This window comes from Aquarana catesbeiana, linkage group LG03 (genome assembly GCF_042186555.1).
Source record: "Aquarana catesbeiana isolate 2022-GZ linkage group LG03, ASM4218655v1, whole genome shotgun sequence".
In the NCBI taxonomy this organism is placed as follows: domain Eukaryota; kingdom Metazoa; phylum Chordata; class Amphibia; order Anura; family Ranidae; genus Aquarana; species Aquarana catesbeiana.
This window is the reverse complement of record NC_133326.1, coordinates 532,774,623-532,800,365: the sequence shown is the minus strand read 5'-3', so window position 1 is coordinate 532,800,365 and position 25,743 is coordinate 532,774,623. Positions and strand designations below refer to the sequence as shown.

The window sequence follows — 25,743 nt, the reverse complement described above, 5'->3', positions numbered from 1 at the left end:
ATAGCAGCAGCTGACAGGCTTTCATGAGGTGCTACTGCTGCCTCCTTGTTTTTATTTTACATTGCTGAATGGTAGTTTTACATTGTTGGACTATGCTGCTACTGCGAGTGAGTTTGGCTTGCAGTTGCAGAGTGGCCCCATTGAAATCAATAGGCGAGTTTGACAGACGGTGAGGCTGAGTTAAAGATGCTGCAGCTAAAAAAATAAAAATAAAAAAAGTTGCAGCTGTGAAGTAAAGCATCACAGCTACGGCACTCGTACAGCCCTGTCCAAATGTATTTTTAAGATTTGGGTCAAGGATGTTATTTGTAACTCTATACATGTAACTTGTAAAAAATTTTAAAGCGTCACCTATGGAATACTAAAGTTTGGCGCCATTCCACAAGTGTGCGCAATTTTAAGCGTGACATGTTAAAGTGGTTGTATAGGTCCGTTTTTTTTTTTTTTAAATAACAAACATGTTATACTTACCTCCACTGTGCAGTTCGTTTTGCACAGAGTGGACCTGATCCTGCTGTTCTGGGGTCCCACGGCGCCTCTCTCGGCTCCTCCCCGCAATAGATAACCCCCTCGGGAAGCGCTCTCCCGATGGGGTTGCCTTGCGGGCACGCTCCGCATCCATAGACACAGAGTGTATGTCTTGGTCCCGCCCCCCGGCGGCCGCGTCATTTGTATTGGATTGACAGCAGCGCGAGCCAATGGCTGCGCTGCTAACAATCTATCCAATGAAGAGCCGAGAAGACCGGCCCGAGAAGCCAGTGTGTTCTCGACGCGGGACTTTCGAGGGCTCAAGTAAGTAAACTAGGGGTCTGGGGGGCCTATAAGCATCAGATGTTTTTTCACCTTAATGCATAGGATGCATTAAGGTGAAAAAAACGGAAGGTTTACAACCCCTTTAAGTATCTATTTACTCGGCGTAACAATATCTTTCATAGTATACAAAAAAATCATGCTAACTTTAGTATTTTGTTTTTTTATTCATGAAACAGTTTCTTTCCAAAAAAAAAAAAAAACACGTTCGAAAAATTGCTGCCTAAATACTGTGTGACATAAAAAGTTACAATGACCACCATTTTATTCCCTAGGGTCTGCTAAAACATATATATTTAATGTTTGGGGGTTCTGAGTAATTTTCTAGCAAAAAAATTATGATTTTACATGTAGGAGAGAAGTGTCAGAATTGGCCTGGGTGGTAAGGGGTTAATTACCATAAGTAATATACAAATAATTATTATATATTGTTTTTAGGTAATTAGGGCACTGTGAGCTCATCCTCTGTTTGCTGCAAACAGAGTGTGCCAGCTTGTATTTAAACTGTCCGCTCTGTATGTAGCTTCTGACAGGCTGCACAAGGAGCCCCGTATCTCCGGAACCATAGGTCCTAGGAGACCCAAATTTTGATCAGTGGTGGGGTAAGTCTTCGGCTATCTACCAAATTCTTTGAGGGTCTCTACGACTCTCGAAGCTCAATCGTTTTTTGTTTTTTTTTGGTGATTATTTTTTTCAAATGGGCCTATCTTAAGGTAAGGGGCCTGGAGCTGCAGCTCCAATAGCCCCTATGTTAATCCAGCCCTGCCTCCCATCGCATTGCCTCACTGATCTTGTGACTTTCTCAAGAACGTATTGCCATACGCCTGTTTTCAGAGGATTTTGACAGATTGGATGCCAGGCAACACATGTCCCAGACACCTCGGTTCCCAGTCTCAGACTTGAGTCTCACTGGCCTGGCCTCTTGCTGATAGACGAGTACACCAAACAGTCTGCATGCATCAACTCCAGCAGCACCAACACAGTGGGTTTTCCCACGCAGCTCAAGAAGAACCCTGCAGTGCAAAGAATCCATTACATGGCTGATACCTTGCACCACAGCTCCCATGATCCCTAACACTCAGCATAGAAGTCCATAGGCTTGCTTGACTTTAGTTCTCCCTCTTCTGGCTGGAGGAGGGTGATGCAGCATAAAATCAAGATCACAGTGAAAGAAGAGTGGCAGGTAGAGAGCAATGCCTCTGTCTTCATAACTCTAGCCTAGCAACTGGCTACATAATGGGGGAGATTTACGAGTTGGCAAAATCTGGTACAGCTCTGAACAGAAACCAGTCAGCTTCCAGGTTTTATTGGCAAAGCCTAATTGAACAAGCTGATGTTAGAAGCTGATTGGGTACCATGGAAAGCTGCCCCAGATTCTGATTGCTCCAGTTTTAGTAAATCTCACCCAGTGTGTACATATTGTTTACACTGTTTAAATATAGATTGTATTTTTTTTAACAGAGAAAAATATAGATTGTCTTAGTTTATAGTATGAGTTTCTGTCTTGTTTCAGTTTGTCAGTAAAAATTACTTAGTCAATTTTTCATATGTTACCAGTAAAAAAGAGTTGTGCAGGTAACCCTGGTACAGAGTTTTTTTTTTCCTCTAGTCTAGTTCTCACATAGAAGCTTCTCTAATGAAAAATCGACATATCTCATAAACTCCCACTAGGTGGCAATGTCCTCACATACAGCTTGAAGTACTCTAGTATTTAATAAGATATATAGTACCTGCCACACGATTTCTTTTTTTATAGCTGCTTAATATTAGCTTTTATGTTTCTATTAACAGTAGATACAATTATACCTCTTTTCTATGTGAATAATTTAAAAATACTAATCTTGGTCTATTTCCAGCAATGTGATTCAGGAAGAGGATGTAACAAAGCTAAAGAATATTAGATTATTAAAAAGCATCCAAAAAAAAAAAAAAAAACTATTTTAAGTGCCCCTTCAATTTAGTACTTGCGTCATCCACTGTATTGTATAATAGTTTAATTTGGAAAATGCAGTGCCATAGAATTTAAACAAACTTAATATTTTATAAAGAAAAAGGCACCCCGCCTGTGTGCCCCAGGTACCTTTCTTCTTGCTGTGTTGCTTGCCATCCTGATCCCCATTGCTACCTGTTTCTATAACTCAGGTACATTCATGTAAGGGGGGGACACATGACATCCCCTTGCCTTTCCATAAGCCATGCTTGGTATCTCAGTAGCTAGTGGCCATGCCTAAATCCTGGGATATGGAGGGCATGAGAAATGACCCCTAACAGGTTGCAGGTAGCTACCCTAATGATTTTGGTCAATATTTCCAATCATGCTGGAGACTTTATGGCGATTGTAACAGCAAGCAGCAGCACTAAGGTTACATTAGAGCATCCGAAGAACATTAAGGCTTCATAGGACACATAGCAGAGAGGGCACTTTTTCCCAAGCTCCAAGGTTTGCTTAACCACTTCAATACCAGGCACTTACACCCGCTACACTTCCTGCCCCAAGCCAGTTTTTAGCTTTCAGCGCTGTCGCACTTTGAATGACAATTGCGCGTTCATGCTACACTGTACCCAAACAAATTTTTTATAATTTTGTTCCCACAAATAGAGCTTTCTTTTGGTGGTATTTGATCACTGCTGGGGTTTTTATTTTTTGCGCAACAAATAAAAAAAAGCTTGAAAATTTTGAAAAAAAAAAAAAATGTTTTTCTTTGTTTCTGTTATAAAATGTTGTAAATAAGTACGTTTTCTCCTTTAATGATGGGCACTGATGAGGTGGCACTGGTATGCAGCACTGATGGGCACTCATAGGCGGCACTGATGGGAACTGATGGGCACTGATAGGTGGGCACTGATGGACATCACTGATCTGGCAGGCATTCATAATAGGCACTGACTGGCACCATTTGTAGGCACTGATTGGCATATATTGGACACACTGTGGCATCCCTGGTGGCCATGGGGGACGTACCTGGCTATCCATGCGTTTGGGGCTTCCCTGGTGGTCCTGGCGGCATCCCTTGTGGTCCAGTTCGGGCATCCTGCGGGGGGGGGGGGGGGGCTGCGCTAATGGACAATCGGCACAGACCCCCCCCTGTCAGGGGAGCCGCCGACCGGCTCTCCTCTACTCGCGTCTGTCAGACGCGAGTGAGGAAAAGCCGATAAACAGCTCTTCCTGTTTACATCGTGATCATCTGTGATTGGACACAGCTGATCATGGGGTAAAGAGCCTGTCTGAGATCGGTGTAGCGGTGTGTCAAACTGACACACCGCACCACCAATCGTCGCGATGCGCGCCCCCACGGGCACACACCCCAGCAGTTATCCTGCTGGACGTCATCTGATGCCCAGTCAGGATAACTGAACCACCCGGCCGTCATTCTGCTATAGGCCGGGTGGGAAGTGGTTAACCGCTTGCTGACCAGCTGCCATCATTATACTGTGGCAGGTCAGCACGATCCCGTAAGCCGTCGTAGCTATATGTCCGCTCCTTTAAGCGGGATAGCAAGCGCGCACGCTGCACTACGGGGGTGACGATGCTCATGGCCGACAGTCGCGATGACCTCTGTCCACGAGCGAAAAGATATTTATTATAGCAAAAAGTACAAAATATTGTGTTTTTTTTTAAATTGTCACTCTTTTTTTGTTTATAGCGGAAAGAATAAAAACCGCAAAGATGATCAAATACCACCAAAAGAAAGCTCTATTTGTGGGAAAAATAGGACGTCAATTTTGTTTGGGTGCAGCGCTGCACGACTTGCAATTGTCAGTTAGAATGACGCAGTGGCGAATCGCAAAAAATGGCCTGGTCATTCAGCAGCCAAATCTTCCGGGGCTGAAGTGATTAAAGGGTAACTCCACTTTCGTGGGGAAAAAAATAGCAAATAAAGAAAAAATAATATAGCACATATAATTGCAAAACTAATCATTTTGTGATTGAATGTTATTAAAAATTACCTTTCCTTTTCAATCTGCAGCTCTGTAATTTTCTGAGAATGCAATGCAATACGGCTACCTGGGGTTGTTCTGTACACAGAGTGTGTACTGACCACTCCCCAGAAACATCATTTCCTGCTTGTGTGATTGGCTCACCAATTTTCCCAGAAGTCTGCAATAAGATACAAGTCAGATTTCAGGCATCCCTTGCAAAAAAATGTAATTTTTGGAGAGATACTTTCAATAGGAACCCGTCTAAAGGGATGCAGGCCCAGCAGATTTCCTCATTAGTGTCCTGCTGCCGCCACACCTGACAGTTATTTATGGAACCACTCCCATTAGAGCCACTCAGCCTAGAGGCACAGATAAACTCACAGTGATTTCTTCAGAATAACAAAAGATAGGAATCTACAACAAAGTTGTACTCCTTGCAATGTACATAGATCACCCAGAGGGGAATGTTTTTTTTCTTAAGAAAAGTGGAGTTACCCTTTAACCACTTGACGACCGCCTCACGCCGATGTACGTCGGCAAAGTGGCACGGACAGGCAAAATCACGTACAGGGTACGTGATTTGCCTTCCGCGGGTGGGGGGTCCGATCGGACCCCCCCCCGGTGCCCGAGGCGGTCGTCTTTTGTCCAGCGGCGATCGGTGATGAGGGGGAGACCATCCGTTCGTGGCCCCCCCCTCGCGATCGCCGCCGGCCAATGAAAACACTCCTTTGCTGCTGTATGCTAAACAGCAGCAAAGGAAGTGATGTCATCTCCCCTCGGGTCGGTATTTTCCGTTCCGGCCCGAGGAGAGAAGACATCTATGTGAGTGCACCAACACACACACACACAGTAGAACATGCCAGGCACACAAAACACCCCGATCCCCCCCCCGATCGCCCCCCGATCCCCCCCCAATCACCCCCCCCCTGTCACAAACTGACACCAGCAGTTTTTTTTTTTTTTTTTTTTCTGATTACTGCATAGTGTCAGTTTGTGACAGTTACAGTGTTGGGACAGTGAGTATTACCCCCCTGTAGGTCTAGGGTACCCCCCTAACCCCCCCTAATAAAGTTTTAACCCCTTGATCACCCCCTGTCACCAGTGTCACTAAGCGATCATTTTTCTGATCGCTGTATTAGTGTCGCTGGTGACGCTAGTTAGTGAGGTAAATATTTAGGTTCGCCGTCAGCGTTTTATAGCGTCAGGGACCCCCATATACTACCTAATAAATGTTTTAACCCCTTGATTGCCCCCTAGTTAACCCTTTCACCACTGATCACCGTATAACCGTTACGGGTGACGCTGGTTAGTTCGTTTATTTTTTATAGTGTCAGGGCACCCGCCGTTTATTACCAAATAAAGGTTTAGCCCCCTGATCGCCCGGCGGTGATATGCGTCGCCCCAGGCAGCGTCAGATTAGCGCCAGTACCGCTAACACCCACGCATGCAGCATACGCCTCCCTTAGTGGTATAGTATCTGAACGGATCAATATCTGATCCGATCAGATCTATACTAGCGTCCCCAGCAGTTTAGGGTTCCCAAAAACGCAGTGTTAGCGGGATCAGCCCAGATACCTGCTAGCACCTGCGTTTTGTGCCTCCGCCCAGCCCACCCAAGTGCAGTATCGATCGATCACTGTCACTTACAAAACACTAAACGCATAACTGCAGCGTTCGCAGAGTCAGGCCTGATCCCTGCGATCGCTAACAGTTTTTTTGGTAGCATTTTGGTGAACTGGCAAGCACCAGCCCCAGGCGTCAGGTTAGCGCCAGTACCGCTAACACCCACGCACGCAGCATACGCCTCCCTTAGTGGTATAGTATCTGAACGGATCAATATCTGATCCGATCAGATCTATACTAGCGTCCCCAGCAGTTTAGGGTTCCCAAAAACGCAGTGTTAGCGGAATCAGCCCAGATACCTGCTAGCACCTGCGTTTTGCCCCTCCGCCCGGCCCAGCCCAGCCCACCCAAGTGCAGTATCGATCGATCACTGACACTTACAAAACACTAAACGCATAACTGCAGCGTTCGCAGAGTCAGGCCTGATCCCTGCGATCGCTAACAGTTTTTTTTGTAGCGTTTTGGTGAACTGGCAAGCACCAGCCCCAGGCAGCGTCAGATTAGCGCCAGTACCGCTAACACCCACGCACGCACCGTACACCTCCCTTAGTGGTATAGTATCTGATCGCATCAATATCTGATCCGATCAGATCTATACTAGCGTCACCAGCAGTTTAGGGTTCCCAAAAACGCAGTGTTAGCGGGATCAGCCCAGATACCTGCTAGCACCTGCGTTTTGCCCCTCCGCCCGGCCCGGCCCAGCCCACCCAAGTGCAGTATCGATCGATCACTGACACTTACAAAACACTAAACGCATAACTGCAGCGTTCGCAGAGTCAGGCCTGATCCCTGCGATCGCTAACGTTTTTTGGTAGCGTTTTGGTGAACTGGCAAGCGCCAGCGGCCTAGTACACCCCGGTCGTAGTCAAACCAGCACTGCAGTAACACTTGGTGACGTGGCGAGTCCCATAAGTGCAGTTCAAGCTGGTGAGGTGGCAAGCACAAGTAGTGTCCCGCTGCCACCAAAAAGACAAACACAGGCCCATCGTGCCCATAGTGCCCTTCCTGCTGCATTCGCCAATCCTAATTGGGAACCCACCGCTTCTGCAGCGCCCGTACTTCCCCCATTCACATCCCCAACCAAATGCAGTCGGCTGCATGAGAGGCATTTTTATGTCCTCCCGAGTACCCCTACCCAACGAACCCCCCAAAAAAGATGTCGTGTCTGCAGCAAGCGCGGATATAGGCGTGACACCCGCTATTATTGTCCCTCCTGTCCTGACAATCCTGGTCTTTGCATTGGTGAATGTTTTGAACGCTACCATTCACTAGTTGAGTATTAGCGTAGGGTACAGCATTGCACAGACTAGGCACACTTTCACAGGGTCTCCCAAGATGCCATCGCATTTTGAGAGACCCGAACCTGGAACCGGTTACCGTTATAAAAGTTAGTTACAAAAAAAGTGTAAAAAAAAAAAAAAATATGAAATAAAAAAAAATAGTTGTTGTTTTATTGTTCTCTCTCTCTCTATTCTCTCTCTCTATTGTTCTGCTCTTTTTTACTGTATTCTATTCTGCAATGTTTTATTGTTATTGTTATTGTTATTATGTTTTATCATGTTTGTTTTTCAGGTGTGTAATTATTTACACTTTACTGTGCTTTATTGTTAACCATTGTTAACCATTTTTTTGTCTTCAGGTACGCCATTCACGACTTTGAGTGGTTATACCAGAATGATGCCTGCAGGTTTAGGTATCATCTTGGTATCATTCTTTTCAGCCAGCGGTCGGCTTTCATGTAAAAGCAATCCTAGCGGCTAATTAGCCTCTAGACTGCTTTTACAAGCCGTGGGAGGGAATGCCCCCCCCCCCACACCGTCTTCCGTGTTTTTCTCTGGCTCTCCTGTCTCAACAGGGAACCTGAGAATGCAGCCGGTGATTCAGCCAGCTGACCATAGAGCTGATCAGAGACCAGAGTGGCTCCAAACATCTCTATGGCCTAAGAAACCGGAAGCTACGAGTATTTCATGACTTAGATTTCGCCGGATGTAAATAGCGCCATTGGGAAATTGGGGAAGCATTTTATCACACCGATCTTGGTGTGGTCAGATGCTTTGAGGGCAGAGGAGAGATCTAGGGTCTAATAGACCACAATTTTTTCAAAAAAGAGTACCTGTCACTACCTATTGCTATCATAGGGGATATTTACATTCCCCGAGATAACAATAAAAATGATTAAAAAAAAAAATATGAAAGGAACAGTTTAAAAGTAAGATTAAAAAAGCAAAAAAATAATAAAGAAAAAAAAAAAAAAAAAACACCCCTGTCGCCCCCTGCTCTCGCGCTAAGGCGAACGCAAGCGGCGGTCTGTCGTCAAACATAAACAGCAATTGCACCATGCATGTGAGGTATCACCGCGAAGGCCAGATCGAGTGCAGTAATTTTTCCAGTAGACCTCCTCTGTAAATCTAAAGTGGTAACCTGTAAAGGCTTTTGAAGGCTTTTAAACATGTATTTATTTTGTTGCCACTGCACGTTTGTGCGCAATTTTAAAGCATGTCATGTTTGGTATCCATGTACTCGGCCTAAGATCATCTTTTTTATTTCATCAAACATTTGGGCAATATAGCGTGTTTTAGTGCATTAAAATTAAAAAAAGTGTGTTTTTTCCCCAAAAAATGCGTTTGAAAAATCGCTGCGCAATTACTGTGTGAAAAAAAAAAATGAAACACCCACCATTTTAATCTGTAGGGCATTTGCTTTAAAAAAATATATAATGTTTGGGGGTTCAAAGTAATTTTTTTGCAAAAAAAAAAAACTTTTTCATGTAAACAATAAGTGTCAGAAAGGGCTTTGTCTTCAAGTGGTTAGAAGAGTGGGTGATGTGTGACATAAGCTTCTAAATGTTGTGCATAAAATGCCAGGACAGTTCAAAACCCCCCCAAATGACCCCATTTTGGAAAGTAGACACCCCAAGCTATTTGCTGAGAGGCATGTCGAGTCCATGGAATATTTTATATTGCGACACAAGTTGCGGGAAAGAGACAAATTTTTTTTTTTTTTTTTTTTTTTTGCACAAAGTTGTCACTAAATGATATATTGCTCAAACATGCCATGGAAATATGTGAAATTACACCCCAAAATACATTCTGCTGCTTCTCCTGAGTACGGGGATACCACATGTGTGAGACTTTTTGGGAGCCTAGCCGCGTACGGGACCCCGAAAACCAAGCACCGCCTTCAGGCTTTCTAAGGGCGTGAATTTTTGATTTCACTCTTCACTGCCTATCACAGTTTCGGAGGCCATGGAATGCCCAGGTGGCACAAAACCCCCCCAAATGACCCCATTTTGGAAAGTAGACACCCCAAGCTATTTGCTGAGAGGTATAGTGAGTATTTTGCAGACCTCACTTTTTGTCACAAAGTTTTGAAAATTGAAAAAAGAAAAAAAAAAAATGTTTTTTCTTGTCTTTCTTCATTTTCAAAAACAAATGAGAGCTGCAAAATACTCACCATGCCTTTCAGCAAATAGCTTGGGGTGTCTACTTTCCAAAATGGGGTCATTTGGGGGGGTTTTGTGCCACCTGGGCATTCCATGGCCTCCGAAACTGTGATAGGCAGTAAAGAGTGAAATCAAAAATTTTCACCCTTAGAAATCCTGAAGGCAGTGATTGGTTTTCGGGGTCCAGTACGCGGCTAGGCTCCCAAAAAGTCCCACACATGTGGTATCCCCATACTCAGGAGAAGCAGCTAAATGTATTTTGGGGTGCAATTCCACATATGCCCATGGCCTGTGTGAGCAATATATCATTTAGTGACAACTTTATGAAAAAAAAAAAAAAAAAAAAAAAAAAGTGTCACTTTCCCGCAACTTGTGTCAAAATATAAAATATTCCATGGACTCAATATGCCTCTCAGCAAATAGCTTGGGGTGTCTACTTTCCAAAATGGGGTCATTTTGGGGGGTTTTGTGCCACCTGGGCATTCCATGGCCTCCGAAACTGTGATAGGCAGTGAAGAGTGAAAGCAAAAATTTACACCCTTAGAAATCCTGAAGGCGGTGATTGGTTTTCGGGGCCCCGTACGCGGCTAGGCTCCCAAAAAGTCCCACACATGTGGTATCCCCATACTCAGGAGAAGCAGCTAAATGTATTTTGGGGTGCAATTCCACATAGGCCCATGGCCTGTGTGAGCAATATATCATTTAGTGACGACTTTTTGTAAATATTTTTTTTTTTTTTGTCATTTTTCAATCACTTGGGACAAAAAAAATAAATATTCAATGGGTTCAACATGCCTCTCAGCAATTTCCTTAGGGTGTCTACTTTCCAAAATGGGGTCATTTGGGGGGGTTTTGTACTGCCCTGCCATTTTAGCACCTCAAGAAATGACATAGGCAGTCATAAACTAAAAGCTGTGTAAATTCCAGAAAATGTACCCTAGTTTGTAGACGCTATAACTTTTGCGCAAACCAATAAATATACGCTTATTGACATTTTTTTTACCAAAGACATGTGGCCGAATACATTTTGGCCTAAATGTATGACTAAAATTTAGTTTATTGGATTTTTTTTATAACAAAAAGTAGAAAATATCATTTTTTTTCAAAATTTTCGGTCTTTTTCCGTTTATAGCGCAAAAAATAAAAACCGCAGAGGTGATCAAATACCATCAAAAGAAAGCTCTATTTGTGGGAAGAAAAGGACGCAAATTTCGTTTGGGTACAGCATTGCATGACCGCGCAATTAGCAGTTAAAGCGACGCAGTGCCAAATTGGAAAAAGACCTCTGGTCCTTAGGCAGCATAATGGTCCGGGGCTCAAGTGGTTAAAGAAAAAGCATGTTGTGTTGTATAAAGACCCGAAATTACAGTAATTTATAACGAAAAAAAAAGGAAATTTTAACACATTTAAAAAATTGATAAACTATCATGGTAGGCAAGTGGATAATGCAGCTCTACAAGTAATAATATACTATTAAACTAATACTAATTATTTTAATGAAAGCAGTTTAACCACTTCACCCCCGGAAGAACTTACCCCCTTCCTGACCAGAGCACTTTTTGTGATTTGGCACTGCGTCGCTTTAACTGACAATTGCGCGGTCGTGCGACGTGGCTCCCAAACAAAGTGGACATCCTTTTTTTCCCACAAATAGAGCTTTATTTTGGTGGTATTTGATCACCTCTGCATTTTTTTTTTTTTTGCGCTATAAACAAAAAAATAGCGACTATTTTGAAAAAAACGCATTATTTTTTACTTCTTGCTATAATAAATATCCCCAAAAAATATTTAAATAATACAATTTTTTCCCTCAGTTTAGGCCGATACGTATTCTTCTACATATTTTTGGTAAAAAAAAATCGCAATAAGCGTTTATTGATTGGTTTGTGCAAAAGTTATAGCGTCTACAAAATAGGGCATAGTTTTCTGGCATTTTTATTGATAATTTTTTTTTACTAGTAATGGCGGCGACCAGCGATTTTTATCATGACCGCGACATTATGGCGGACACGTCGGACAATTTTGACACATTTTTGGGACCATTGGCATTAATACAGCGATCGATGCTAAAAAATTGCATTGATTACTGTAAAAATGTCACTGGCAGTGCAGGGGTTAACCACTAGGTGGCGCTGTAGGGGTTAAGTGTGTTCTAGGGAGTGTTTCTAACTGTGGGGGAGGGGCTATGTGTGACACTACACTGATCACCGCTCCCAATCACAGGGAGCTGTGATCAGTGACAGTGTCACTAGGCAGAACGGGGAGATGCTTGTTTACACTAGCATTTCACCGTTCTTCCTCACCGTGAGACGATCGCGGGTCTCCCCGCGGACATCGGGTCCGCGGGACCAGCGATCACGGAGCTCCCGGTGGGCGCGAGCCGCCTCTTAAAGGGCAAAGTACAGGTACGTTAATCTGCCTGTACTTGCCCTTCTGCCGCAGAGGCGGTCGGGAAGCGGTTAAGCACCTCAATTTGACCTGCATCTTTCAGTCTACTGTACAGCAAACTGTACAGTACAAGGAGGCAATCATGTACGCTGCAGTGCAAGGATCATGCTGATAGGATGAGAGAGCATAGTAACATAGAATTGAGCTATTAGCTTATTTTTTCATTGTCCAGTCACTGGCTGGGGGTGGAAGGAAGGCGTGTAAGTGAAAATGAAGCTGCAGTAGAGAATGATTAGTTCCCTTCCACTGCCAGGCTGAGCTGTTTGTGTGGCAGAGCTGTGTAAATCTCAGAACTGGATGGACAGAAATGACAGTTTGCTTTCACATATATATTCTTTGTGTGTGTTTACCTGGAGTTCAGTTTAAATGTAAAAGGAGCCAATGAAGAATAGGTGTCCTCACATGAAAGGTCATCCGTTAGTCAACTTCCTACCATTTGTTTTATCTATTCAGAACAGTTTGCTATACAGAGCCATTTAGTTGGCATTGACAAGTTAGGACTCTTGTGAATGGTGGCGAATACTAACATCAAAAGCTCACCTGGACTGCGGGTTCAATCAGCTTTATATGAGCAATCATGCATTTCATGATTCATTTTATCTTTGCAGGCAACTTTCTGGAAAATATTGTATTGTACCAGATAGAACAAGAGAAGAATAACAAAAATCATGCGATTTTATCACAGAGGAGAGGAATATAAAGAGGCTTGTTTGGGCCCAGCAACGTCGCTGCGCAGGTGACTGATGTGACCTTGCTGAGCTACTCAGTACAATGACAAGGTACATAGTTCTGACTTGTCAGAGTCAAGTTTCACCAGTTTAATTAATGCATGTGTTCGTTTGGAGGGCTGATATTTATTAACTAGTTCATGGTCACTGGGGAAACCTTGAAAGTGGTGGATTTCTCAGTATGTCAGATTAGTTTGTAATTATAAAGTGGAAAATAATTATAGTGCTACCCCCACAGGTGTCACTGATTTTACCTGGTTCTTCCCCAAAAAGTACAGAGGCAACCAGCAACCCAAGCAACAGTCCATTCACTCCAGCTCCAATAAACAGTCTAGGGCAGTGATGGCGAACCTTGGCACCCCAGATGTTTTGGAACTACATTTCCCATGATGCTTCACTACACTGCAGAGTGCATGACCATCATGGGAATTGTAGTTCCAAAACATCTGGGGTGCCAAGGTTCACCATCACTGGTCTGGGGGTTGTCTTTTTGTGATTCATTGCTAATATAATTTGTAACAGAAGAGGGATTAGGGGCATGGGATACTCAAGAATGTTTAGCATATAACAGTTGGAGGACAATCTTCTCCCTGAGTCTGCACTCCCCACAGCTGAAGACCATGAGGTTACTTTCTGTGCATGCAAAAACCTCACAGCTGGGGACCATAATGCAAGTCTCTTTGGTATATGTGATCTTCTCTTTAGCACTTGTTGAGAAATGGGACAGTCTAAGGCACCAAGGGGACAGCTTTGCTCTCAGCAGTTCCCGGATCTAGTAGATCCCTGCACGCACTCACAGTGGGGCGCTGCAGGGACAGATCTACAAAATCTGAGAGAGAACGATCTCCCGGCAAGGGAAAGCAGTGTCACCTACACAGGGAGGTACTAGAGCTGAATACAAGGGCAGTAGAACCACCTACACAGGCAGGTACTAGACCCAGGCCAGGTAGGAGTAAGCAATGCAAGGAAGCTTTGAAGGAGGGAAGGGGGGTGGTTGGTTGGAGTTGCTCACTGTAAATTGTGCACCCCTAAACTCTACATTCTGTACACAGCACATCCCTGAACCCAGCACTCTGTATGTAACGCACTCCCTAATTCTGCACGTAGTGTACCCCTAAACCCTGTACTCTCTACAAAGCACCCCCCCAAACTCTGCAGTCAGTAAGTAACACACCCCTGAACCCTGCGCTCTATACCTAGCGCACCCCCGATCTCTGCACTTTGTGCATAGGGCACTCCTGGAACTGCACTCTGTATATAGCGCACCCCTGAACTCTGCACTCTGTACATAATGTGCTTTTGAACTCTTCACACTATATGTAGTGTAATCCTTACCCTTACACCCTGTACGTAGCACACCCCAGATACAACCAGTCTTTTGAGAGCAACCATACTGCTGATGCAGCCCACAATGAAATTGAGGTTGACAACCCTGGTCTAAGGCCTCACAGCTGAAGACCATAAGGGCCCTTTCACACGGACGTGTCCGTGTACGGGCTCCGCTCTGCTCAGCGGGGGATCGCTCCGTTGATCCCCGCTGAGCAGGCAGATGACAGGTCCGTCTCTGCACACTGTGCAGGGACGGACCTGTCAGAGCGCCGCTCTCCCCATGGGGGATCGGATGAAGACGGACCGTAGAGTCCGTTTTCATCCGATCCGATCTGCAGATGGATGGAAAAGTAGGGTTTTCCTCCATCACACTTTTCAGAGCGGGTTGGATGTCAACGCTGACATCCGTCGCTCCGTAGAGGTCTATGGAACGTCTGTTCAGGTCCGCCTAAAAAACTGACAGGCAGACCTGAACGGACAGTCCGTGTGAAAGAGGCCTAAGGCAAATCTCAGAGCGATCTAAAGCCTCACAGCTGAAGAACATGAGGCCCGTCTCTTTAACAGGCAATGTTCTCTTTAGTAATTGTGGGCACTGACTGGTCTAAGGGCTCACAGCTGGATACCATGAGGCTTTGCACAACTGCACAGCTGTAGGTAAGCAGGGAACACAGTACAGGAAATCACTCTTCACTAATCTCACTGCTGAGGACAGCAAAATGGCCAGTATCTGAGACCCTATGAGAGAAGGCTCATTCAAAGAAATGTCTGGCACTTATATCCCAAAAGCGCACAGTCACTAGGAATCAGTACAGGGTCATTGCTCACAGGTCCCCATGACAGTTGCCACCTTCCAGCTTCCTCCAGTCACCTCCCAGTGAGTGAGAAAATCCTTCTTTAGGTTCCTTTGGTGAAGACCCTTCCAGGTCTCCTGCCCTGAGACCTCAGAGAACAGCAACACAATCCAAGGCTTGCCTCAAAGGGGCAACAGCCCTCTCTAAGGCTGGGAACTTCTCCTTGCTGGGGCAGACAATCTCTCTAATGCTGCAGGCTATTTTTTAGCTTCCCCAACCACCATCTGGGCACACCACCCCAGGGTTTGGCTAGGCCCTGATCAATATTCAGGCTGGTTATTTGAATTCTCCCTCTCTAAGGCCCCTTTCACACTGGGACGGTGGGTGTGTCGGCGGTAAAGCGCCGCTATTTTTAGCTGCACTTTATCATCAATTTGGCTGTGCTATTCGGTGCTTTTACCCCCCCCCCCGTTAGCGACCGATAAAGGGTTAAAAACAGCCGAGAAAGGGTTAAAACCACCCGCAAAGCCCTGCTGCAGCAGCGCTTTGCCAGCAGTATAGCCGCGCTGCCCATTGATTTCAATGAGCAGGAGCAGTGGAGGAGCGGTATACACACCGCTACTTCACCGCTCCAAAGATGCTGCTAGCAGGACTATTTTTAGCATTCTGCCAGCGCACCGCTCCAGTGTGAAAGTCCTCGGGCTTTCACATTGGAGAGACAGGAGCAGCTCTTTCAGGGCACTTTGCAGGCACTATTTTTAGCACTGTAGCGTCTGCAAAGCGCCCTAGTGTGAAAGGGGTCTAAGTTCTAGAAACTCCTTCTAGAGGCATAGGGAAGCAATCAAACTCCCAGCCTATGAAACCCTGAACAGAGCAGAGCAAATATTCACTACTCCCTTGATTACAGAAGGAGCCAAAAACTAAATCTACCTAGCAGTCTAACTAGGAGGGGCTGCAGAATTATTTCCATTGCTAAATGACATAGCCCTGAGTCCCACTTATTAGTCTACTAGCAAAAGTTTGAGCTCAAAAGGGTCTGTGACCATGTATGCAATCAGGTGAGTCTGATGGGCAAACAGTCAGCAGTGGGGTCAGTCATTGTTACACATTATAAAGTAGAGTGGAGTATACCGTAGTATCTTGGATTACGAGCATAATTCATTCCAGAGGCATGCTTGTAATCCAAAGCAATTGTATATCAATGCGAGTTTCCCCATAGGAATATAATGTACAGCACAGTGTACAGGGTGAAGTGGAATGTAGTATATGGTGAACAAGCTGGCAGGTTAAAGCGGCATGTAGTGGTGGTGGGAGATCAGAGCTGCTGAGCCTTTAAAGGGGCAGTTTTGGCCCTGCCAATAGGTTTTAAGCAGCATGGGCACTGGAGCACCCATCTATGTAGCTATTAGATATATAGAAGAGTGCCAAGAGAACTGGGCTTAGAACACCAGCAGATACTCCCAGACACTGGATCAAGACAAAAGTAGAGGGTCTCTAGGCCAAACAGTAATTTAAAACCTGTGATAAGTAATTTTACTACTGTGATTGATTGCCCGCATGCTGGAGAATTGTTACCCTGCAGCACTATTACTTCATTTGTTTTTGTACTTTGCCAATCTATAATTGACCATTCTTTACAAATCTCAAGACTGACAATTTATTTGCTTGTTTTTGTGTGTTCATTGGCTTCACCAATCACTACAGCCTTTTGTCTTTTAACTCTGTGCTGTTCAAGTTCTGTATCCGAGACCTAGAGAGGACGGCACATGGAATGCGGCAATACCTGCTGAAATGTGGGCCATACAGAAAAAGATTGTGCCAACCATATGGATTCGGTCAGGATGAAGGATGAAAGCCAGGATCAGAATCAAAGCCATTCATCAAAGCTTTACATGCGTTTAAATGCAACATTTTCATATTCTATCAGCAAATATTTTTAATATGAACAAATATTGCACTGAACACAGTTTAAACATAAGTTTAGCAAGTTTTCATTGATTACATATGTGGAGTTTAAATGAAAATACGTAGTATATAGGGACAAGATGTTTTCACTTTTTTTAATGCTCTTTTTGTGTGTGAAGGAAAAAGCTTTTCTCCTTAGTATGACATTATATCCTTATTTTATTATGCACAGTATACTAGAAATTCCTTAGTGCTTGTGGGACAACTTTCCTCAAATTGTGCGTCCCCTTTGTTGTGGCAATGTTACATGGCAATGACAGTTACATGGCTTTGGTTTCTTCCAGTATTAAAGTCACGGGTGGCCACTTTGTGACTTTCTCCCCAACACCCATAATTTAGAAGCTGTGTTTACACAATAATCCAAATTGCTTAGAACTTGATGATGTCCCTCTAATTACACCCTGCCTTCTCTTTCTGTCAGGAAACATTTCTACATGACACTATATAGATGTTACAGACTGCAAGTAAATTCATAACAGTTTTATCTTTGTGGCCTTGTATCCTTGTAAAGATCCATGTCTACCACAAGACCATATTCGAAATGACTGAGGTCTGTTTGTTAAGACGGCAAAGAATTTGTGACGTCTTTTGCATTATGGAATTAAGATGATTTACATAGGTGTGCACCCCTGAGCTCAAACACATATGCGGGTGTGCGTATATCTATCTATATCTGTGTGTGTGTGTATATCTATATACATAATACATGCACAAAAATGCACTTGCAGTGAGGCAGGTCAGTGAGCAGTGTGCGGTGAGGATGGCCAGTCAGTGAGCAGTGTGCAATGAGGACAGCCAGTCAGTGGGCAGTATGCAGTGAGGACAGCCAGTCAGTGGGCAGTGTGTGATGAGCAGGCCCGGATTGGCCATAGTGCAAACCAGGCACTTGCCCGGTGGGCCGCGGCCACCTGGCTCACCAGGCTGCAAGTCCTTGCGGGGCACAAGGCTATTTGAGCCCACGCCACTCATGCAGCCTCTCCGCTACCGCCCGGCTGCCAGTTAAACTTAGTCCATCAGCGCCGGGGGGACGTAAACATAGAGGGGGGTGGAGCTAGAGCCTTCTGCGGCCGCCCATATAGGTCGGCCGTCAGCTGCCAGGGGGCGTGACTGCAAAAGGGGAGGAGCCAGAGCAGACACCTGCTGCTGCTAACAACTTGAAGCCGGATAACAGAAAACGTGAGTGCAGCCCTGTGCTCTCCCCCACCCCCCGTAACCTGGATAGGAGGAGCGGTGGGGACGGCTGTATATAGAACAATCATTCTCTCCATCTTCCTCCTGCAGTATCGGAATGCCTGCAAGAGGTAGAGGAGAAGCAGGAAACTGCAGGAGGAAGATGGAGAGAACGATTGTTCTATATACAGCCGCCCCCACCGCTTCTCCTATCCTGCTTATTTCTGCTGCCCCCCCCCCCCCTAGGCTCTCCACACCACCCATACTCTTTGCCTCCTCATGCTCTTTGCCACCCCCCCAGTGCTCTCCACCCCCCCATGCTCTCTCCCGCCCCCCAGTGCTCTCCACCTCCTCCATGCTCTCTGCCGCCCCCCAGTGCTCTCCACCTCCCCCATGCTCTCTGCCGACCCCCCAGTGCTCTCCACCTCCCTCATGCTCTCTGCCGCCCTCCCTGTGCTCTCTGCCACCCCCTGTGCTCTCTGCCACCCTCATGCTCTGCGCTCACCCCCCCTGTGCTGTTCATATCCCCCCACGCACTCTGCTTCCCCCCCGTTCTCTCCACATCCCCCCATGCTCTCCGCTGCCCCCTCATGCTCTCCGCTGCCCCCCCTGTGCTCCTCACCTCTCCCCATGCTCTCCACTGCCCTCCCTGTGCTCGCCACCCCCCATGCGCTCTTCACATCCCCCCATGCTCTCCACCAGCCCCCGTGCTCTCCACCTCCCCCCCCATGCTCTCCACCAGCCCCCCTGTGCTCTCCACCTCCCCCCATGCTCTCTGCCGCCCTCCCTGTCCTCTCCCTCTCCTCCCATGCTCTCCGCCACCCTCCCTGTGCTCTCCATCTCCCCCCATGCTCTCCCATGCCCTCCCCGTGCTCTCCACCTCCCCCCATGCTCTCCACCAGCTCCCCCCTGTGCTCTCCACATGCCCCCCGTGCTCTCCACCTTCCCCCCATGCTCTCCGCCGCCCTTCCTGTGCTCTCCACATGCCCCCCCTGTGCTCTCCACCTTCCCCCCATGCTCTCCGCCGCCCTTCCTGTGCTCTCCACCTCCCCCCATGCTCTCAACGTCCCCCCATGCTCTTCTCTTCCTCCCTGTGCTGTCGCCCCACCCCATGTTTTCAAGGTTTTTCCCTGTGCTCTCCATCCCCCCATGCTCTTTCCTGGTCCCACCTCACCTCCCCCCACACCTCTACTGGGTTCCCCCCTCCCCTCTCTCAGGGAATCTGTCAGGGTGGTGAGTGGGGAAGGGGCCGGTTAACATGTCATGGGCTGCTCAATCCAAAATGCCCGGGCCTATTTTTTGTCTCCGTCCGGGCCTGGCGATGAGGACAGCCAGGCAGTGAGCAGTGTGCGGTGAGGACAGACAGTCAGTGAGCAGTGTGCGGTGAGGACAGCCAGTCAGTGAGCAGTGTGCGGTGAGGACAGCCAGTCAGCGAGCAGTGTGCGGTGAGGACAGCCAGTCAGTGAGCAGTGTGCGATGAGGACAGCCAGTCAGTGGGCAGCATGCAGTGACGACAGCCAGTCAGTAAGCAGTATGTAGCGGGAGGTCTGGGAGCAGTTCTTTGTGTGCAATGTAAGGGTTGAAGCAGCACAGATGGAGCATGGAGGGAACTCCTGCAGTGATAAAGGTAACCCTCTCCCCTTCAGTCACTTATCACATGGCTGGAAGTAGACTGCCATCTTTGCTCTGCCTCCTTCACATTTTCAGCTGCTCAATCAGCCAGAGCAGCCACATGTAAGTCTGTAGGGGGGAGCGTTAGGCCACACCCCCATCCCGCCCACCACCTCCTAAGCCCGGGGAGATACAACACATGAGAGTCAAATGCAGACCTGGCCCAGTGACAGAGATAGTCGCAGAGATGGGGGTGAAACCAAGCCCCCTCCTGGAGCTGCCCCTGGATTAGGGTGTGTCCAGACACACCTGGAACACCCCCTGCGCACGCCTATGATTACTTAAAGTGGTTCTAAAGGCAGAAGGTGATTGTAAAGGCTCATCTTTTTTTTTTTTAAATAAACATGTTATACTTACCTCCTCTGTGCAGTTGGTTTTGCACAGAACAGCCTGAATCCTCCTCTTTTTGGTTCCCTCTTTGCTGCTCCTAACCCCTAACTCTTTTGAGTTCCCCTCAGCCAGCAGCTTGCTACTGGGGTTACCCAAGCTCAGTCAGAGCTCTGTGTATCCATTCAGACATGGAGCCCTGACCTGGCCCCGCCTCCTCTCTCCCCTGATTGGCTGACTGACTTTGATTGACAGCCACGGGAGCCAATAGTGCCGCTGCTCTGTCTCAGCTGATCAGGAGGAGTGTACTGGATGGCTGAGGGGATCCTGGACATACTGGAGAGAGAAGGAGCTCAGGTAGGTAATTGGGGGATGCTGGGGGCTGCTACACACAGAAGGTTTTTTATCTTAATGCATAGAATGCATTAAGATAAAAAACCTTCTGCCTTTACAACTCCATTAACAAGTAGCTATTTACTGGTTGTTGAGGAGGCCGGCGACTCTGCTCCTGATTGAGATAGGGCTCTTAACGCTGCCTGGGCACAGCACCTGTCCCTCAAAACTGGGATAATGCGTTAGGTGGCCGTGAGGCCTTTGGGGACCGCCTAATTTGCCTAATTAAAGAGCCGCTTTTGCTCTACAGGGAGCGAATGCAGGAAACTTGTTCACTGCCTACACCCCAACTCCTACCTAAAAAGGTTCACAGCAAGGCCCCCCCCCCCCTCATTCCACGTTCCCAATTAGGCCATAAATAATAATAAACAAATTTATAGCCCCTTAGAATTATGAATCCAGCAGTCAAGACTTTCCTTCATTGGGGACCATTCGGATTTAGTTTCAATCCACTGCACTATTATGCCGTGTAAAGACAATCGGACATTCCGACAACAAAACCGTGGATTTTTTTCCGACGGATGTTGGCTCAAACCTGTCTTGCATACACACGGTCCCTCAAATGTTGTCGGAAATTCCGAACATCAAGAACGCGGTGATGTACAACACGTACGACGAACCAAGAAAAATGAAGTTCAATAGCCAGTGCGGCTCTTCTGCTGGATTCCGAGCATGCGTGGAATTTTGTGCATCGGAATTGTGTACACATGCACGGAATTTCCGACAACAAGTTTTATTGTCGGAAAATTTGAGAACCAGCTCTCAAACATTTGCTGTCGGAAATTCTGACAGGAAATGTCCGATAGAGCCTCACATCGAACATTTGTTGTCGGAAACTCCGACCGTGTGTACGCTGCATTTGTGTTACATTTTTAGTAAAAGTAAACAACAGTTAATGAATTTGTAAAAAAGAAAAGATGATAAAATTAACCAAAACCATTATAGGTTTTCTTTAAGGATAAAAAATCAGGCATCTAGTTGTGTAAGGGACCTTTACCTCTACATTATAGAGATTTTCAATAGCAAATCAATAAACAGGCAACAGAAAATCATTTCAGGAAATCAGTGTTGTATTATATAATCCAAATCAGCTGCACAGGATTCTTGACAACGCATTTGAATTCCATGGAACACCCTTGCGTTAACATGCATTACAAGCACATGCATCTAAAGTGGACCTTTGAACAAATATATTTTTCCTGTTATGTGCATGCAAGTTTGTAAGGAGAAACGGTAACACTGAATATTAATTTCCTCCTACAGGGATCGCATTACTCTTCAGACAAAGCCTTCATCTGCCTTTCTCTCCAGAACGACGGCATCAACTTTGTTAAATCATCATCCAGGGTCACTATCCTGGACTGAGACTGACTGATACGAAAAAAAACCATATAAACCCTGGAGCTTGGTAGTATAACTATTTCTCTCATTCATTTAGGGCTAAAGATATCCAGAAAACGAACTAAAAATAATTAATGTTGGCATTTTGCAGTTGCTTTAATTCTAAATTTCATAATATCACGTCATGTGCAAGAAAAAAAAAATCTTTTATTTTTAATACCATGAGAGTATAGGAGTAAGATGGCTGAACTGTATTACTGGAATGACGATACTGTCATGTGTAATATAATCTTTGTCATATTTTTTCCCATGATTTGACCACCATTTATTTTCCTTAATGTATCCCAGTAAAATGCTTTGGCATGATGCCACGGTCGTGGACCGCACACGTTTGCGTGATAAAGACATTTATCTGATTTAAACGGAGAAAGCCAGCAATGTCACCTTCAGCTACTCCTAGTAATTAGGGATAAAATTGCTCGGGATTAAGTCATCCTTATCTAAAATGATCAAATAGTGTATAACTGTTAAAGTGCTTTAAATCATTCATAGTGTAATAATTCCTCTTTGTATAATATGTTACAAGTGTAATCGAAGCCACATGTAGCAGAGAGTAAAGTGGTGTTTGTTCGCTGGTGACTATTGTACTTTATGAGCCTAACACACTCCTAAAATTTGGGACTGGGGTAGGGGGGAAGGTATCAGTTTTGTTACAATTACAGGAAATTGCCAAACGCTGCGTTATAGGGATGATTCATATTTACCACCACTTTTTTGGTGATGGATCTCAGTCCTGAAGAGTACTATATCCCTAAAGTCCAGATAGTATCTAACAAAAGTGAGTACACCCCTCATATTTTTGTAAATATTTTATTATATCTTTTCATGTGACAACACTGAAGAAATGACACTTTGCTACAATGTAAAATAGTGAGTGTACAGCTTGTATAAGAGTGTAAATTTGCCGTCTCCTCAAAATAACTCAACACACAGCCATAACCACTTAAGGACCGGTCCTCTTTTTTCAATGTGTTGTTTACAAGTTAAAAACATTTTTTTTTTTTTTGCTAGAAAATTACTTAGAACCCCCAAACATTATACATTTTTCTAACACCCTAGAGAATAAAACGGCGGTCGTTGCAATACTTTCTGTCACACCATATTTGCGCAGTGGTCTTACAAGCGCACTTTTTTTGGAAAATATACACTTTTTTGAATTAAAAAATAAGACAACAGTAAAGTTAGCCCAATTTTTTTTTGTATTGAAAGATAATATTACAGCAAGTCAATTGATACCCAACATGTCACGCTTCAAAATTGCGCCTGCTCGTGGAATGGTGACAAACTTTTACCCTTAAAAATCTCCATAGGCAAGGTTTAAGATTGCATGTTTTCAGTTACAGAGAAGGTCTAGGACTAGAATTATTGCTCTCGCTCTACCGATCGCGGTGATACCTCACATGTGTGGTTTCAACACCGTTTACATATGTGGGCGCTACTCACGTATGCGTTCGCTTTTGCACACAAGCTCGGCGGAACCGGGTGCGTTTAAAAAAAAAAAAGTTTTCTTATTTAACTCACCTTTCATTTTTTATTTTTAAACTATTTAAAAAAATTGTGTCACTTTTATTCCAATTACAAGGAATGTAAACATCCTTTGTAAAAGAAAAAAAGCATGACAGGACCTTTTAAATGTGATATGGGGTCAAAAAAAAAAAAAGACCTCAGATCTCATATTTACACTTAAATGCAATAAAAAAAAAAAAAAAAATTTTGTCATTTAAAAAAATAATTTAAAAAAATGGCCCTTTAAGATCTATGGGCGGAAGTGACCTTTTGACATTGCTTCCACCCTGCAGTGTCATGGAGACGGGTGGGGGCCATCTTCCCCTCACTCGTCTCCATTTACAGCCAGTGAGAGGACCCGATCGCCTCTGCCGCTGCCGGCGACTCCGGTAAGTGGCGGAGGGCACCGGAGAGTGGCGGGGGGGCCCCTCTCTCGACGCCAATAAAAGTGATCTTGTGGCGAATCTGCCAAAGAGACCACTTTTATCTTGTAGCAGACCGCCGACCGAAAACAAGGATACCGGGAGTAGGGCAGCTAGCTGCTGCCATTACAACGATATCCGTCCTCAAAGTAACGTCCTCAAAGTAAGGACGTATATCGGCATGCGGCAGTCCGGAAGTGGTTAATGTCTACACCGCTGGCAACAAAAGTGAGTACACCCCTAAGTGAAAATGTTCAAATTGGGTCCAAAGTGTCAATATTTTGTGTGGCCACCATTATTTTCCAGTGCTGCCTTAACCCTCTTGGGCATGTTCACCAGAGCTTCACAGGTTGCCGCTGGAGTCCTCTTCCACTCCTCCATGATGACATCACAGAGCTGGTGGATGTTCGAGACCTGTTGGCTGTACAAACAGCCAACGTGCCCCAGGTTGCAAACACCAGCTGCTGACGAGCTTGTGCTTATCTAATACATTATCTTATCTAATACATTGGTCCAAGTATGAACAAGTCTTTGCTACAACAGTTCTCATCTTTTGAGCACTGATGAAGGGTTGCGGCTTAGCCTCCAAAGCATTTTAGTTGGGTGTACAGTACAGTCTCCATCTGATTTGAATATTTATGAACCTGGACTTTAAAAGCACAGTTTGTCCCACCTTCTCTTTCATATTTACTTTATCCAGTAATGACCCAAAATGACTGCCAAAGCCCTTTGGTGTGCAGTTAATATCTCTACTCAATTGTGCAATAATGGGAAAAAGGTTCAGGTAATCCTGCACAATCTATCCACTTCCTCAAACGTGCCTATGTGACAGGACACGGTGAAGACCACAGCTAAAGCTGAATTTCAGGCGGAGCTCCCTCCCTTCCCTTGCCACCCTTGCTAACAAATCATTGAGTTAGTTTATAAAAAATCCGCAGGCCACAGCTAAAAGCCAAAAATATTCACTTTTTGTGGCCATGTGAGGCACCACCTCCAGTCTTTTATCTTCTTTACTTCAGAGTAGAAGGTTCATTCTTTGGGTCTCCATATTGTTGCCTGGGTGAGGTGAACACTACACATTGGCTGTCTAGTGTTTTTGTTCTTCTTTAAAGCAGCTGAAAGGGTGAAAAGGGATGAGAGGGGAAATATGGGCTTTAAAATTATCTAAAAACAAGAATACAAGTCCTTAGAAGTGGCAGCTGAATAATTTTTCTCCGTTTACTTTTTTTTCTTTTTATTTACCTGGTGATCCTGCCAGTACACACTTCCTGTCCTAGAGTGAAAACTCTTGCACTTTCTCTGGTACAATTATAGACTGTAGAAGCGTCATCTGTCCACCCCCAGCCTGCTGATTGGACAATAAGAGTGCACGGCCAGGCTGATTAAGGACATCTCCCTGCTCAGTCTGCTCTCTCCTCCTATCAGTATTATCCCTGTTAGGACATTTTCATGCAACACACTTATCGGCTCTCTGTCCTGACTTTCTTCTCCTAGTTCGAGTGCTGCTGTAGATAGATTGTAAAAAGCTGATACCAAATCACATTCAGTTAGAAGGTATGTAGTGCCCCCACAGGAGTCGCTGGTAATTAGCCTGGGTCTTCCCCACTTTTGCTCTGCAGCCAGGTGCACACACACGTCTGCTCATTGTCTCAAATGACCAGTCTAGGGGTTTTGTTTTTGTTGTTTTATTGGAGAACTTGGATAGGGTAAGGGATTTAGTGGGATACTTCCAAATTGAACTATTCACAACGAGGACTCCAACTTCCTTTCCTAGTGAAACTTCCCTTTCCTTCCTT

At 45.3% G+C, this 25,743-nt stretch overlaps 1 long non-coding RNA gene across 1 annotated transcript; it reads left to right on the top strand.

Annotated features, from left to right (window-relative positions):
* Positions 1 to 1,267: 1,267 nt before the first annotated feature.
* LOC141132664 (uncharacterized) lies at positions 1,268 to 22,565 on the top strand. The gene is made up of 3 exons (XR_012242949.1): positions 1,268 to 1,412; positions 12,853 to 13,023; positions 21,882 to 22,565. It is a non-coding gene; the product is annotated as an uncharacterized lncRNA (long non-coding RNA).
* Positions 22,566 to 25,743: the final 3,178 nt, after the last annotated feature.